The 13,366-nt window shown below is 42.9% G+C and overlaps 1 protein-coding gene and 1 pseudogene across 8 annotated transcripts in view; one reads left to right on the top strand and one right to left on the bottom strand.

Annotated features, from left to right (window-relative positions):
* The window catches only part of BTD (biotinidase), a 48,748-nt gene that overhangs the window by 26,518 nt on the left and 8,864 nt on the right, over window positions 1–13,366 (bottom strand). For 2 of the 7 annotated variants that reach the window (XM_081235956.1, XM_081235958.1), the window contains exon 1: window positions 2,161–2,278. The exons of 4 other annotated variants lie outside the window; for them this stretch is intronic. The gene's annotated coding sequence lies outside the window, so the exon portion shown is untranslated. Of the gene's footprint in view, window positions 1–1,912; window positions 1,977–2,160; window positions 2,279–13,366 lie in introns of those variants that run through there. One more of the 7 variants, XM_081235955.1, reaches the window with a different exon arrangement.
* LOC308618305 (zinc finger FYVE domain-containing protein 1-like) lies at window positions 6,232–8,585 on the top strand (annotated as a pseudogene). The gene has a single exon. The product of its transcript is annotated as a zinc finger FYVE domain-containing protein 1-like (transcript).

Below are 13,366 nucleotides of genomic sequence, written 5' to 3'. Positions count from 1 at the left end.
GAAGCTTCAACTTCTTCATCTACAAGCTGGAAGTGAAAATACCTGATGTAAAGCACTTAGTGTTTAGTAAGTGGATGCTAGCTAAAATTGAAAAAGAAGTCCCAATAGATGAAAGTTGGAAACAAACAATATCTAACATCCAATATGAAGAAAGCTATGAAAATATATACAAACCAGGTGGACTATTAAGCAAAAATTTTAAAGATAGCTATGCTCAACAAACATAGTGAAAACTTTTCCTCTTTTTACAGTGGTAATAGCTAAGTAAAACATGCATGCATGTGAACAAAGACTGGAAAAGAATGCAAATAACTGAAAACATGACAGGTCATCTTATGGAGATTTAAAATGTTTTCTTAATATCACACTGTTTTTCTACTAAATGAAAAACATAAGGAAAAAAATTAACAGCTGAGACTTCTGGTTTCCAGTCTGGCCTATAAGGAGCTTGGAAGCAGCCATTCTATGTTAACAAGTAAAAATGTGAACAATCTGAAAACCAACAGCTATTCTTAGATACATCTGAGAACTGAGATCACAGGGCAAACGGCTGCCTCCAAAATTTAGAGAGACAGACAGGTGAATACAAAAAATCACAACCTAACTGAGTAGAAACATGTAAGCAGAAACCTCAGTGGAGCCAGTACCAGCACAGGAAAAGCTAAACTGTAACTGACCAGTTGCTGGAGGCTCAGGGTGGACAGGTCCAAGAGTGAAGAACTTCGGGGGAGCCCGGCTTTGGCAGGGTGTGCCCACAGTTCTGAGTTCTTCCTCTAGGAGCTGTACCCGGTCCTCGCAGTACAGCTGGAGAAAATCTCTGCGGCTAGAGAGAGCGGAAAAGCAGCCAGAGTGCACTGTTCCTTAGGAGGCCTGCCCTCAAAAGAAACTGTTTTAGCACAGCGAACCTATTGGGGTTTTATAGAACCTAAATGACCTAGGGGGAGGGAGACACCTAACTCCAGCCCCCTCTAGCCATCCTGTCCCACCAGAGAGGTGGGCTAGACTGGGCAGCGTGAACTTGTCAAGTTCACTAAAAGATAGACCACAGGACAAAAGAGCACTTCTCACTTTCCACACCTGGCCAGCACTACTAAATGCCTATTTATTACAGTTCCTCTACCCAGTACCTCATGTCTCATATCCAGCTTTCAAAAAAGAATTACTAGGCATACTAGAAGGCAAAAAACAAAAAAAACAATTTGAAGAGACACATCAAGCAACAGAACCAGAGTCAGATGTGGCAGACATGTTGGAATGATCAGACCAGCAATTAAAAATAACTATGATTTGGACTTCCCTGGTGGCGCAGTGGTTAAGAGTCCACCTGCCAATGGAGGGGACATGGGTTTGAGCCCTGGTCTGGGAAGATCCCACATGCCATGGAGCAACTAAGCCTGTGCGCCACAACTACTGAGCCTGCGCTCTACAGCCCATGAGCCATAACTACTGACCCTGTGTGCCACAACTACAGAAGCCCATGCACCTAGAGCCTGTGATCCACAAGAGGAGCCACTGCAATGAGAAGCTCGCATACCGCAATGAAAAGCAGCCCCCGCTTGCTGCAACTAGAGAAAGCCCGCGCGCAGCAAGGAAGACCCAACGCAGCCAAAAATAAATAAAATAAATAAGAATATATATATATTATAAAGTTACCATTTAAAAAAAATAGTGAAGATTGGTTCAAGATGGCGGAGTAGAAGGATGTGCGCTCACTCCCTCTTGCGAGAGCACCGGAATCACAACTAACTGCTGAACAATCATTGACAGGAAAACACTGGAACTCACCAAAAAAGATACCCCACATCCAAAGACAAAGGAGAAGCCACAGTGAGACGGTAGGAGGGGCGCAATCACAATAATATCAAATCCCATAACCGCAGGGTGGGTGACTCACAAACTGGAGAACACATACCACAGAAGTCCATCCACTGGAGTGAAGGTTCTGAGTCCCACGTCAGGCTTCCCAACCTGGGGGTCTGGCAACAGGAGGAGGAATTCCTAGAGAATCAGACTTTAAAGGCTAGTGGGATTTGACTGCAGGACTTCGACGGGACTGGGGGAAACAGAGACTCCACCCTTGCAGGGCACACACAAAGTAGTGTGCGCATTGGGACCCAGGGGAAGGAGCAGTGACCCCACAGGAGACTGAACCAGACCTACCTGCTAGTGTTGGAGGGTCTCCTTCAGAGGAGGGGGGTGGCTGTGTCTCACCGTGAGGACAAGGACACTGGAAGCAGAAGTTCTGGGAAGTACTCCTTGGTGTGAGCCCTCCCGGAGTCCACCATTAGCCCAACCAAAGAGCCAAGTAGGCTCCAGTGTTGGGTCACCTCAGGCCAAACAACCAATGGGGAGGGAACCCAGCCCCACTCATTATCAGATAAGCAGATTAAAGTTTTACTGAGCTCTGCCCACCAGAGCAACAGCCAGCTCTACCCACCACCAGTCCCTCCCATCAGGAAACTTGCACAAGCCTCTTAGATAGCCTCATCCACCAAAGGGCAGACAGCAGAAGCAAGAAGAACTACAAGCCTGCAACCTGTGGAACTAAAACCACATTCACAAAAAGATAGACAAGATGAAAAGGCAGAGGGCTAAGTACCAGATGAAGGAAAAAGATAAAACCCCAGAAAAAAAAAGTAAATGAAGTGGAGATAGGAAACCTTCCAGAAAAAGAATTCAGAATAATGATAGTGAAGATGATCCAGGATCTCGGAAAAAGAATGGAGGCAAAGATCGAGAAGATGCAAGAAATGTTTAACAAAGACCTAGAAAAATTAAAGAAAAAACACCTAGAAGAATTAAAGAACAAACAAACAGAGATGAACAATATAATAACTGAAATGAAAAATACTAGAAGGAATCAATAGCAGAATAACTGAGACACAAGAACGGATAAGTGACCTGGAAGACACAATGGTGGAATTCACTGCTGTGGAACAGAGTAAAGAAAAAAGAATGAAAAGAAATGAAGACAGCCTAACAGACCTCTGGGACAACATTAAATGCAACAACATTCGCATTATAGGGGTCCTAGAAGGAGAAGAGAGAGAGAAAGGACCCAAAAATATTTGAAGAGATTATAGTCAAAAACTTCCCTAACATGGGAAAGGAAATAGCCACCAAGTCCAGGAAGCACAGACAGTCCCAGGCAGGATAAACCCAAGGAGAAACTCGCCGAGACACATAGTAATCAAATTGACAAAAATTAAAACAAAGAAAAATTATTGAAAGCAACAAGGGGAAAACAACAAATAACATACAAGGGAACTCCCATAAGGTTAACAGCTGATTTCTCAGCAGAAACTCTACAAACCAGAAGGGAGTGGCATGATATACTTAAAGTGATGAAAGGGAAGAACCTACAACCAAGATTACTCTACCCAGCAAGGATCTCATTCAGATTCAACAGAGAAATCAAAAGCTTTACAGACAAGAAAAAGCTAAGAGAATTCAGCACCACAAAATCAGCTCTACAACAAATGCTAAAGGAACTTCTCTAAGTGGGAAACACAAGAGAAGAAAAGGACCTACAAAAACAAACCCATAACAATTAAGAAAATGGTAATAGGAACATATCGATAATTACCTTAAAAGTGAATGGATTAAATGCTCCAACCAAAAGACACAGGCTCGCTGAATCGATACAAAAACAAGACCCATATATATGCTGTCTACAAGAGACCCACTTCAGACCTAGGGACACATACAGACTGAAAGTGAGGGGATGGAAAAAGATATTCCATGCAAATGGAAATCAAAAGAAAGCTGGAGTAGCAATACTCATATCAGATAAAATAGACTTTAAAATAAAGAATGTTAAATAAAGAGACAAGGAAGGACACTACATAATGATCAAGGGATCAATCCAAGAAGAAGATATAACAATTATAAATATATATGCACCCAACATAGGAGCACCTCAATATCTAAGGCAACTGCTAACAGCTATAAAAGAGGAAATCGACGTAACACAATAATAGTGAGGGACTTTAACACCTCACTTACACCAGTGGACAGATTATCCAAACAGGAAATTAATAAGGAAACACAAGCTTTAAATGACACAATATACCAGATAGATTTAATTGGTATTTATAGGACATTCCATCCAAAAACAGAAGATTACACTTTCTTCTCAAGTGTGCATGGAACACTCTCCAGGATAGATCACATCTTGGGTCACAAATTAAGCCTCGGTAAATTTAAGAAAATTGAAATCATATCAAGCATCTTTTCTGACCACAACGCTATGAGATTAGAAATCAATTATAAGGAAAAAAACGTAAAAAACACAAACACATGGAGGTTAAACAATACGTTACTAAATAACCAAGAGATCACTGAAGAAATCAAAGAGGAAATCAAAAAATACCTAGAGACAAATTACAATGAAAACACGATGATCCAAAACCTATGGGATGCAGCAAAAGCAGTTCTAAGAGGGAAGTTTATAGCAATACAAGCCTACCTCAAGAAACAAGAAAAATGTCACATAAACAATCTAACCTTACACCTAAAGGAACTAGAGAAAGAAGAACAAACAAAATCCAAAGTTAGTAGAAGAAAAGAAATCATAAAGATCAGAGCAGAAATAAATGAAATAGAAACAAAGAAAACAATAGTAAAGATCAATAAAACTAAAAGCTGGTTCTTTGAGAAGATAAACGACAAAATTGATAAACCATTAGCCAGACTCATCAAGAAAAAGAGGGAGAGGACTCAAATCAATAAAATTAGAAATGAAAAAGAAGTTACAACAGACACTGCAGAAATACAAAGCATCGTAAGAGACTACTACAAGCAACTGTATGCCAGTAATGGACAACCTGGAAGAAATGGACAAAGTCTTAGAAAGGTATAAACTTCCAAGACTGAACCAGGAAGAAACAGAAAATATGAACAGACAAATCACAAGTGATGAAATTGAACATGTGATTAAAAATCTTCCAACAAACAAAAGTCCAGGACCAGATGGCTTCACAGGTGAATTCTTCCCAACATTTAGAGAAGAGCTAACACCTATCCTTCTCAAACTCTTCCAAAAAATTGCAGAGGAAGGAACACTCCCAAACTCATTCTATGAGGCCACCATCACCCTGATACCAAAACCAGACAAAGATAGTACAAAATAAGAAAATTACAGACCAATATCACTGATGAATATAGATGCAAAAATCCTCAACAAAATACTAGCAAACAGAATCCAACAACACATTAAAAGGATCATACACCATAATCAAGTGGGATTTATCCCAGGGATGCAAAATATTTATATTGCGTATCAATATACACAAATCAATCTGTGTGATACACCATATTAACAAATTGGGAGCAGGGAGAAGTTCATTCGCATCAGCTGACCCTAACTGACAACAGGAGAGGAGGAAGCCCAGGAGGCAGTGAAGGAGGAGGGGGATGGAGATGGAGATGAGGATGGATCCACTGGTGCCCTGAGGAACAGCCCACACCTCCACCGGCGCCCCGGGATCCCCCGACGCTGCCTCGCCACAGCAGAGCTGCTTCTTGGTGGGGTTCCTGGGACGCTGCGGTCGGGGAGGGAAGGGCATGGCCCTGCGCCAGACGAGTGATAGCCCTGGAGTTCCCTCTGCCCCGGGAAGGAAGGGGGGCGGGGGCGGGGGCGGGGGCGGCGGGTGGGGGGTATAAACAATGGATTCGGCTCTGGCCTCTGCCAGCATGGGGGGGATTTGGGGGGCCCTTCTTTGTTCTTAGACCTTGCTCCTGCCCCTCGGGTTGTGGTGGTGTTGTCCAGAAAGAAGGAAGGGTGAGGAATCCCCGGTGGGAGAGAGGTGTCAAGGTATCCTGTGAAATACTGACTTAAGCTGGAAAATATTGAAAAGTTCCTGACCACTCTTTCATTACCAAAACCTTGTGTCTGAGGCCCCATGCATGCGCCCACCTCACTGAACCCATCAGACCTCTCTCAGATAGCCATAAAAGACCCTCTCAAGTTAATTTTAACCACATATTTGTCTGCACTTTACGGAGGATGAAACTATCAAGCCAAGTCAACATTGCTGCTGATTCAGGAGTCTTGGCAGCAGAAAATTAAACATCCGAACGTTTGTAAATGTGTGAAGAATTTTAATAGGACATTGAATGTCTTTTTAAAAACATTTTTTTAAGGGTGTTCAGAACCCTTTGGAGGCTGTGCTCAGTCTTCAGACTCAACGCCTTTGTCTTCACTTCTGGGGAAAGCCCAGGTACCGTTATATGGTAGATGCTTTCCTTCCCAGTCTGAATATGAGACTTCCCCAGCAGAGAAGGGCCTGAACCCTGGGCTGTTGTGCCAGGAGTGTTACACCTGCAGCGGGACTGACAAAGCCATCTTCGAGTGTGACGAGTGCTGCAGCCTGCAGTGTCTCCGCTGCGAGGAGGAGCTCCAGCGGCAGGAGCGCCTGAGAAACCATGAGCGGATCAGACTCAAAGCTGGCCACGTCCCTTACTGTGACCCCTGCAAGGGCCCCAGTGGGCATTCTCCAGGTACGAAGCAGAGGGCAGACGTGAGGTGCCAGACCTGTAAAATCAACTTGTGCCTGGAGTGCCAGAAGAGGACTCATTCTGGGGGTAACAAAAGGAGGCACCCTGTTACCGTGTACCATGAGGCTAAGGTCCAGGAGTTGCTGGAGGAAGAAGCGATGGATGAGGACACCAAGAGGAAGAAGATGACTGAGAAGGTTGTGCGTTTCCTCCTAGTAGATGAGAATGAAGAAATTCAGGTAACGAATGAAGAGGACTTTATTAGAAAATTGGACTGCAAACCCTATCAGCATCTGAAAGTGGTTTCCATTTTTGGAAATAATACTGGGGATGAGAAGTCTCATACCCTCAACCACATTTTCTTTTGTGGCCGGGAAGTCTTCAAAACCTCCCCTGCCCAGGAATCCTGCACTGTGGGAGTGTGGGTGGCATATGATCCAGTCCACAAAGTAGCAGTGATAGACACAGAAGGGCTCTTGGGGGCTACAGTGAATCTAAGCCAGAGAACATGGCTGCTGCTTAAGGTCCTGGCCATCTCAGACTTCGTCATCTATTGAACTCATGCAGACCGACTGCACAATGACCTCTTCAAGTTCCTTGGGGATGCCTCAGAAGCTTATCTGAAGCACTTCACCAAGGAGCTCAAGGCTACCACTGGCCGCTGTGGCCTGGATGTCCCCCTGTCCACCCTGGGCCCTGCTGTTATCATTTTCCACAAGACTGTGAACACTCAGCTGCTAGGCTCTGATCACTCCGAGGTTCCTGAGAAGCTCATCCAGGACCGGTTCTGGAAGGTGGGCTGCTTCCCTGAAGCCTTCAGTTCTATTCATTACAAGGGAACGAGGATACAATCCTCCCACAGACTTTTCTGGTCTTCGGCGTGCTTTGGAGCAACAACCAGAGAATAACACCACCCGTTCTCCCTGGCACCCGGGGATCAACTTCAAAGCTCTGAAGGCCCTCAGCGACCGCTTCAGCGGTGAGATCCCCAATGACAAGATGGCACACAGCTCCCTTTTTCCAGATGAGTACTTCACCTGCTCCGTCCTGTGCCTCAGCTCTGGGGCTGGATGTAAGAACAGCATGAATCACGGGAAAGAAGGAGTACCTCATGAAGACAAAAGCCGCTGCAGATACTCTCACCAGTATGACAACTGGGTTTTTACCTGCAAGGCCTGCTACGAGAGAGGCAATGAAGTCAGCATGGTGCCCAAGATGGCTGCTTCAACCGACTCCCCCTGGATGGGTCTCACAAAATATGCCTGGTCTGGGTATGTAATCAAATGTCCCAACTGCGACGTGGTCTATCGTAGCTGGCAGTACTGGTTTGGGAACCAACATCCTGTGGATACAGTGGTGCAGACAGAGATTGTCCATGTGTGGCCTGGAGCTGATGGATTTCTGAAGGACAACAACAATGCTGCCCAGTGCCTCTTGGATGGGATGAACTTCATGGCTCAGTCAGTGTCTGAGCTTAGCCTTGGGCCCACCAAGGTTGTGATGTCCTGGCTGACAAACCAGATCGCCCCTGTCTACTGGAGGCCCAACTCCCAGATCCTGAGCTGCAATAAGTGTATTACATCCTTTAAAGATAATGACACCAAGCATCACTGCCGGGCCTGGGGGGATGCTTCTGTGACAGCTGTTCATCCACAACCCAGCCAGTGCTGGAGCGGGGCTGGGGCCCTGCGCCCGTGCGGGTGTGTGACAACTGCTATGAAGCCAGGAATTCTCAGTTCGATGTTACTGAGGCACAGGCGGATGATGAGGGCAGGAGGCTGATTGCTCGGAAGGTGGGCAAGTCCGTGCAGAACACTTTGGGAGCCGTGGTGACAGCCAATGACATACCACTAGGTTTGGTGAAGGATGCAGCCAGGCCAGCGTACTGGGTACCAGACCATGAGATCCTGCACTGCCACAACTGCCAGAAGGAGTTCAGCGTCAAGCTTTCCAAGTACCACTGCTGGGCCTGCAGACAGGGCTTCTGTGACGAGTGTTCGCATGACCACTGGGCTGTTCCCTCTCGAGGCTGGGACCATCCTGTCCGAGTCTGCTTTAACTGAAATAAAAAGCCTGGTGACCTTTAATGCCCCCCTCCCCAAAACTGAAGAATAAAACCCATATGATCATCTCAATAGATGCAGAAAAAGCTTCTGACAAAATTCAACACCAATTTATGATAAAAAACTCTCCAGAAAGTGGGCATAGAGGGAACCTAGCTCAACATAATAAAGGCCATATACAACAAACCCACAGCAAATATCATTCTCAGTGGTGAAAAACTGAAAGCATTTCCTCTAAGATCAGGAACAAGACAAAGATGTCCATTCTCGCCACTATTATTCAACATAGTTTTGGAAGTCCTAGCCACGGCAATCAGAGAAGAAAAAGAAATAAAAGGAATACAAATTGGAAAAGAAGAAGTAAAACTGTCACTGTTTGCAGATGACATGATACTATACATAGAGAATCCTAAAGATGCCACCAGAAAACTACTAGAGCTAATCAATGAATTTGGTAAAGTTGCAGGATACAAAATGCACAGAAATCTCTTGCATTCCTACACACTAACAACAAAAGATCAGAAAGAGAAATTAAGGACACAATTCCATTCATCATCGCAACAAAAAGAACAAAATACCTAGGAATAAATCTACCTAAGAAGGTAAAAGACCTGCACTCACGAAATTATAAGACACTGATGAAAGAAATCAAAGATGATACGAACAGATGGAGAGATATACCATGTTCTTGGATTGGAAGAATCAATATTGTGAAAATGACTATAGTACCCAAAGCAATCTACAGAGTCACTGCAATCCCTATCAAATTACTAATGGCATTTTTTACAGAACTGGAACAAAAAATCTTAAAATTTGTATGGAGACACAAAAGACCCTGAATAGCCAATGCAATCTTGAGGGGAAAAAAATGGAGCAGGAGGAATCAGACTCCCTGACTTCAGACTACACCACAAAGCTACAGTAATCAAGACAATATGGTACTGGCACAAAAACAGAAATATAGATCAGTGGAACAGGATAGAAAGCCCAGAGATAAACCCACACACATACAGTCAACTAATCTATGACAAAAGAGGCAAGGATATACAGTGGAGAAAAGACAGTCTCTTCAATAAGTGGTGCGGGGAAAACTGGACAGCTACATGTAAAAGAATGAAATTAGAACACTCCCTAACACCATACACAAAAATAAACTCAAAATGGATTAGAGACCTAAATGTAAGACCAGACACTATAAAACTCGTAGAGAAAAACATAGGAAGAACACTCTTTGACATAAATCACAGCAAGACCTTTTTTGATCCACCTCCTAGAGTAATGGAAATAAAAACAAAATTAAATGGCACTTTATGAAACTTAAAAGCTTTTGCAAAGCAAAGGAAACTACAAACAAGACAAAAAGACAACCCTCAGAGTGGGAGAAAATATATGCAAATGAATCAGTGGACAAAGGATTAATCTCCAAAATATATAAACAGCTCATGCAGCTCAATTTTTATAAAAACAAACAACCCAATCCACAAATGGGCAGAAGACCTAAATAGACATTTCTCCAAAGAAGACATACAGATGGCCAAGAAGCACATGAAAAGCTGATCAACATCACTAATTATTAGAGAAATGCAAATCAAAACGACAATGAGGTATCACCTCACACCAGTTAGAATGAGCATCATCAGAAAATCCACAAACAACAAATGCTGGAGAGGGTGTGGAGAAAAGATAACGCTCTTGCACTGTTGGTGGGAATGTAAATTGATACAGCCACTATGGAGAACAGTATGGAGGTTCCTTAAAAAACTAAAAACAGAACTACCATATGACCCAGCAATCCCACTACTGTGCATATACCCAGAGAAAACCATAATTGAAAAAGACACATGCACCCCAATGTTCACTGCAGCACAATTTACAATAGCCAGGTCATGGAAGCAACCTAAATGCCCATCAACAGATGAATGGATAAAGAAGATGTGATACATATATAAAATGGAATATTACTCAGCCACAAAAAGGAACGAAATCAAGTCATTTGTAGAGACATGGATGGATCTAGAGACTGTCATACAGAGTGAAGTAAGTCAGAAAGAGAAAAACAAATATCGTATATTAACGCATAAATGTGGAACCTAGAAAAATGGTACAGATGAACCGGTTTGCAAGGCAGAAATAGACACACAGATGTAGAGAACAAACGTATGGACACCAAGGGAGGAAAGCTGTGGGGGGGTGGTTGTGGTGTGATGCATTGGGAGATTGGGATTGACATGTATACACTAATATGTATAAAATGGATAACTAATAAGAACCTGCTGTATAAAAAAATAAATAAATTTCAAAAATTCAAAAAAAATAGTACCACCAATTAATTGGATATAATTATAGACTACTTCATCCAATAACACCAGAATACACATTCTTCTCAAGCTTGCATGAAATATCTTGTATTCATCAAGATAGAAAACATTATGGGCCATAAAACATACCTTAACAAATTCTAAAGAACAGAAATCATGCAATGTCTGCAATCAAACAGCAATGGAATTAAACTAGAAATCAATAACAGAAAGATAACTGGGAAATCCTCAAATACTTGGTGATTAAACAACTTGCTTCTATGATAACACATGGGTCAAAGAGGAAATCTCAAGAGAAATTTTTAAATATTTTGAACTAAACGAAAATACAACTTATGAAAACTTGTGAGATGCAGCGATAGGAGTGTAGAGAGGGATATTTTGAACAGTATTGAATACATATATTAGAAAAGAAAAGAGATCTAAGATCAATAATCTAAGCTTTGGTGTGACCAAGGTGGTAGAGTAGGAAGGCTCTGAGCTCACCTCCTCCCATTTCGGGTACACCAAAATTACACCTATTTACAAAACAACTATATGAGAACAACCTGAAGGCTAGCAGAAAAGATTTTCTACAACTAAAGATATAAAGAAGGAGCCACAGGAGACTGGTAGGAGGGGCAAAGATGCAGTTTAGTCAACACCCACAAACTGGAGGGTAATTACAATTGTGGAGGTTCTCCCCAAGGGGTGAAGGGTCTGAGTCCTACACTGGGCTCCAGCCCAGGGGTCCTGCACAGGGAAGATGAGTCCACAGAAAGTCTCCCTTTGAAAGTCAGTGGGGATTGCATAGGGGAGAGCCAGAGGGCTGAGGGAAACACAGACTCTGCTTTTAAAGGGCACAAGCAAAATCTCACAGGCTCCTAGACCCAGGGCAGAGGCAGTAATTTGAAAGGACCCTGGGTCAGACCCACCTGCTGATCTTAGAGAGTCCTAGAGAGGCAAGAGGCAAATAGGGTCCCTCAGGGCACATAGATACTGGTGGCAGCCATTTTGAGGTACTTGTTCTACCACGAGGACACTAGTGCTAGCAAGCTCCATTCCAGAGTCCTCCCTCTAGCCTATTAGTGCTGGGGGCTTAGCTGCCCACCAGCAGATGGGCACCAGCCCTGAATCCCCCAGGGCCACACAGCCAGCCACCCTGGGACCCAGCCCTGTCCAACAGTGGGCCTTCCAAAACATGTAAAACAGGCCCAGATAGGTTCACTGGTAAATTCTATCAAACACTTAAGGAGGAAATTATACTAATTCTTTACAATCTCTTCTAGAAGACAGAACCAGAGAGCACACAGTCATCCCTTGGTATCCATGGTTCCAGGATCTGCTGCAGATACTAAATCCACGGATGCTCCAGTCCCAGAGTCGGCCCTCAGTACACAAGGTTCCACATCTGTGGATTCAACGAACTGCAGATTGTGTGGTACCGTAGTATTTACTGAAAAAAGAAATGCACATATAAGTGGACTTATGCAATTTAAACCCGTGTTGTTCAAGGATCAACTGTACTTCCAAATTCATTCTATGAGGCTGTCATTACCCTAATGCAAAAACCAGACAAAGACATTACAAGAAAATAAAACTGCAAAAATCCTCAACAAAATATTAGCAAATCCAATCCAATAATTTATAAAAAGGATTATATGCCATGACCAAATGAGATTTATTCCAGGCATGCTAGGCTGATTCAACATTTGAAAATCAGTTCATGTAATCCATCACAACAATGGACTAAAAAAGAAAAATCGGAAAAAGCAGAAAAAGCACTTAAATACACTAATATGTATAAAATAGATAACTAATAAGAACCTGCTGTATAAAAAATAAATTAATTAAATTAAATTTAAAAAAAGAAAAAAGAAAAAAGCATTTGATAAAATCCAAAACGCTTCATGATAAAAACTCTCAGTAAACTAGGAATAGAGGGGGGACCTTCCTCAACATGATCAAGAGCATCTACCAAAAAACCTACAGTTAGCATCATACTTAATGGTGAGAAAAACTAAGTTTTCCTACTAAGATCAGGTATAAAACAAGGATGCTCCCTCTTGCCATTCTTTTTCAATATTGTACTAGAAGTTCTAGCTAATGCAATAAGACAAAGGAAAAAAAAAGACATACAGATTGAGAAAGAAGACATAAACCTGTCTTTCTTTGCAGATGACATGATCATCTATGTAGAAAATCTGAAAGAACTGACAAAAATAAACACTCCTGGAACTAATAAGTGATTATAGCAAAGTTGCAGGATAAAATGTTAATATACAAAAGTCTACTGCTTTCCTAGGGACTTCCCTGGTGGTCCAGTGGTTAAGAGGACGCAGGGATCCAATGCAGGGGATGTGGGTTCAATCCCTGGTCAGGGAACTGGAATCCCACATGCCATGGGGCAACTAAGCCCACACGCCGCAACTACTGAGTCCAAACACCAAAACTAGTGAGCCCACGTGCTGCAACTACAGAACCCATGTGCTCTGGAGCCCGTGCACC

Source organism: Mesoplodon bidens (assembly GCF_964165515.1).
Source record: "Mesoplodon bidens genome assembly, chromosome: 5".
Classification (NCBI taxonomy): Eukaryota; Metazoa; Chordata; class Mammalia; order Artiodactyla; family Ziphiidae; genus Mesoplodon; species Mesoplodon bidens.
Note: the sequence above shows the minus strand (reverse complement) of the source record. Positions and strands in the feature narration are given on the sequence as shown.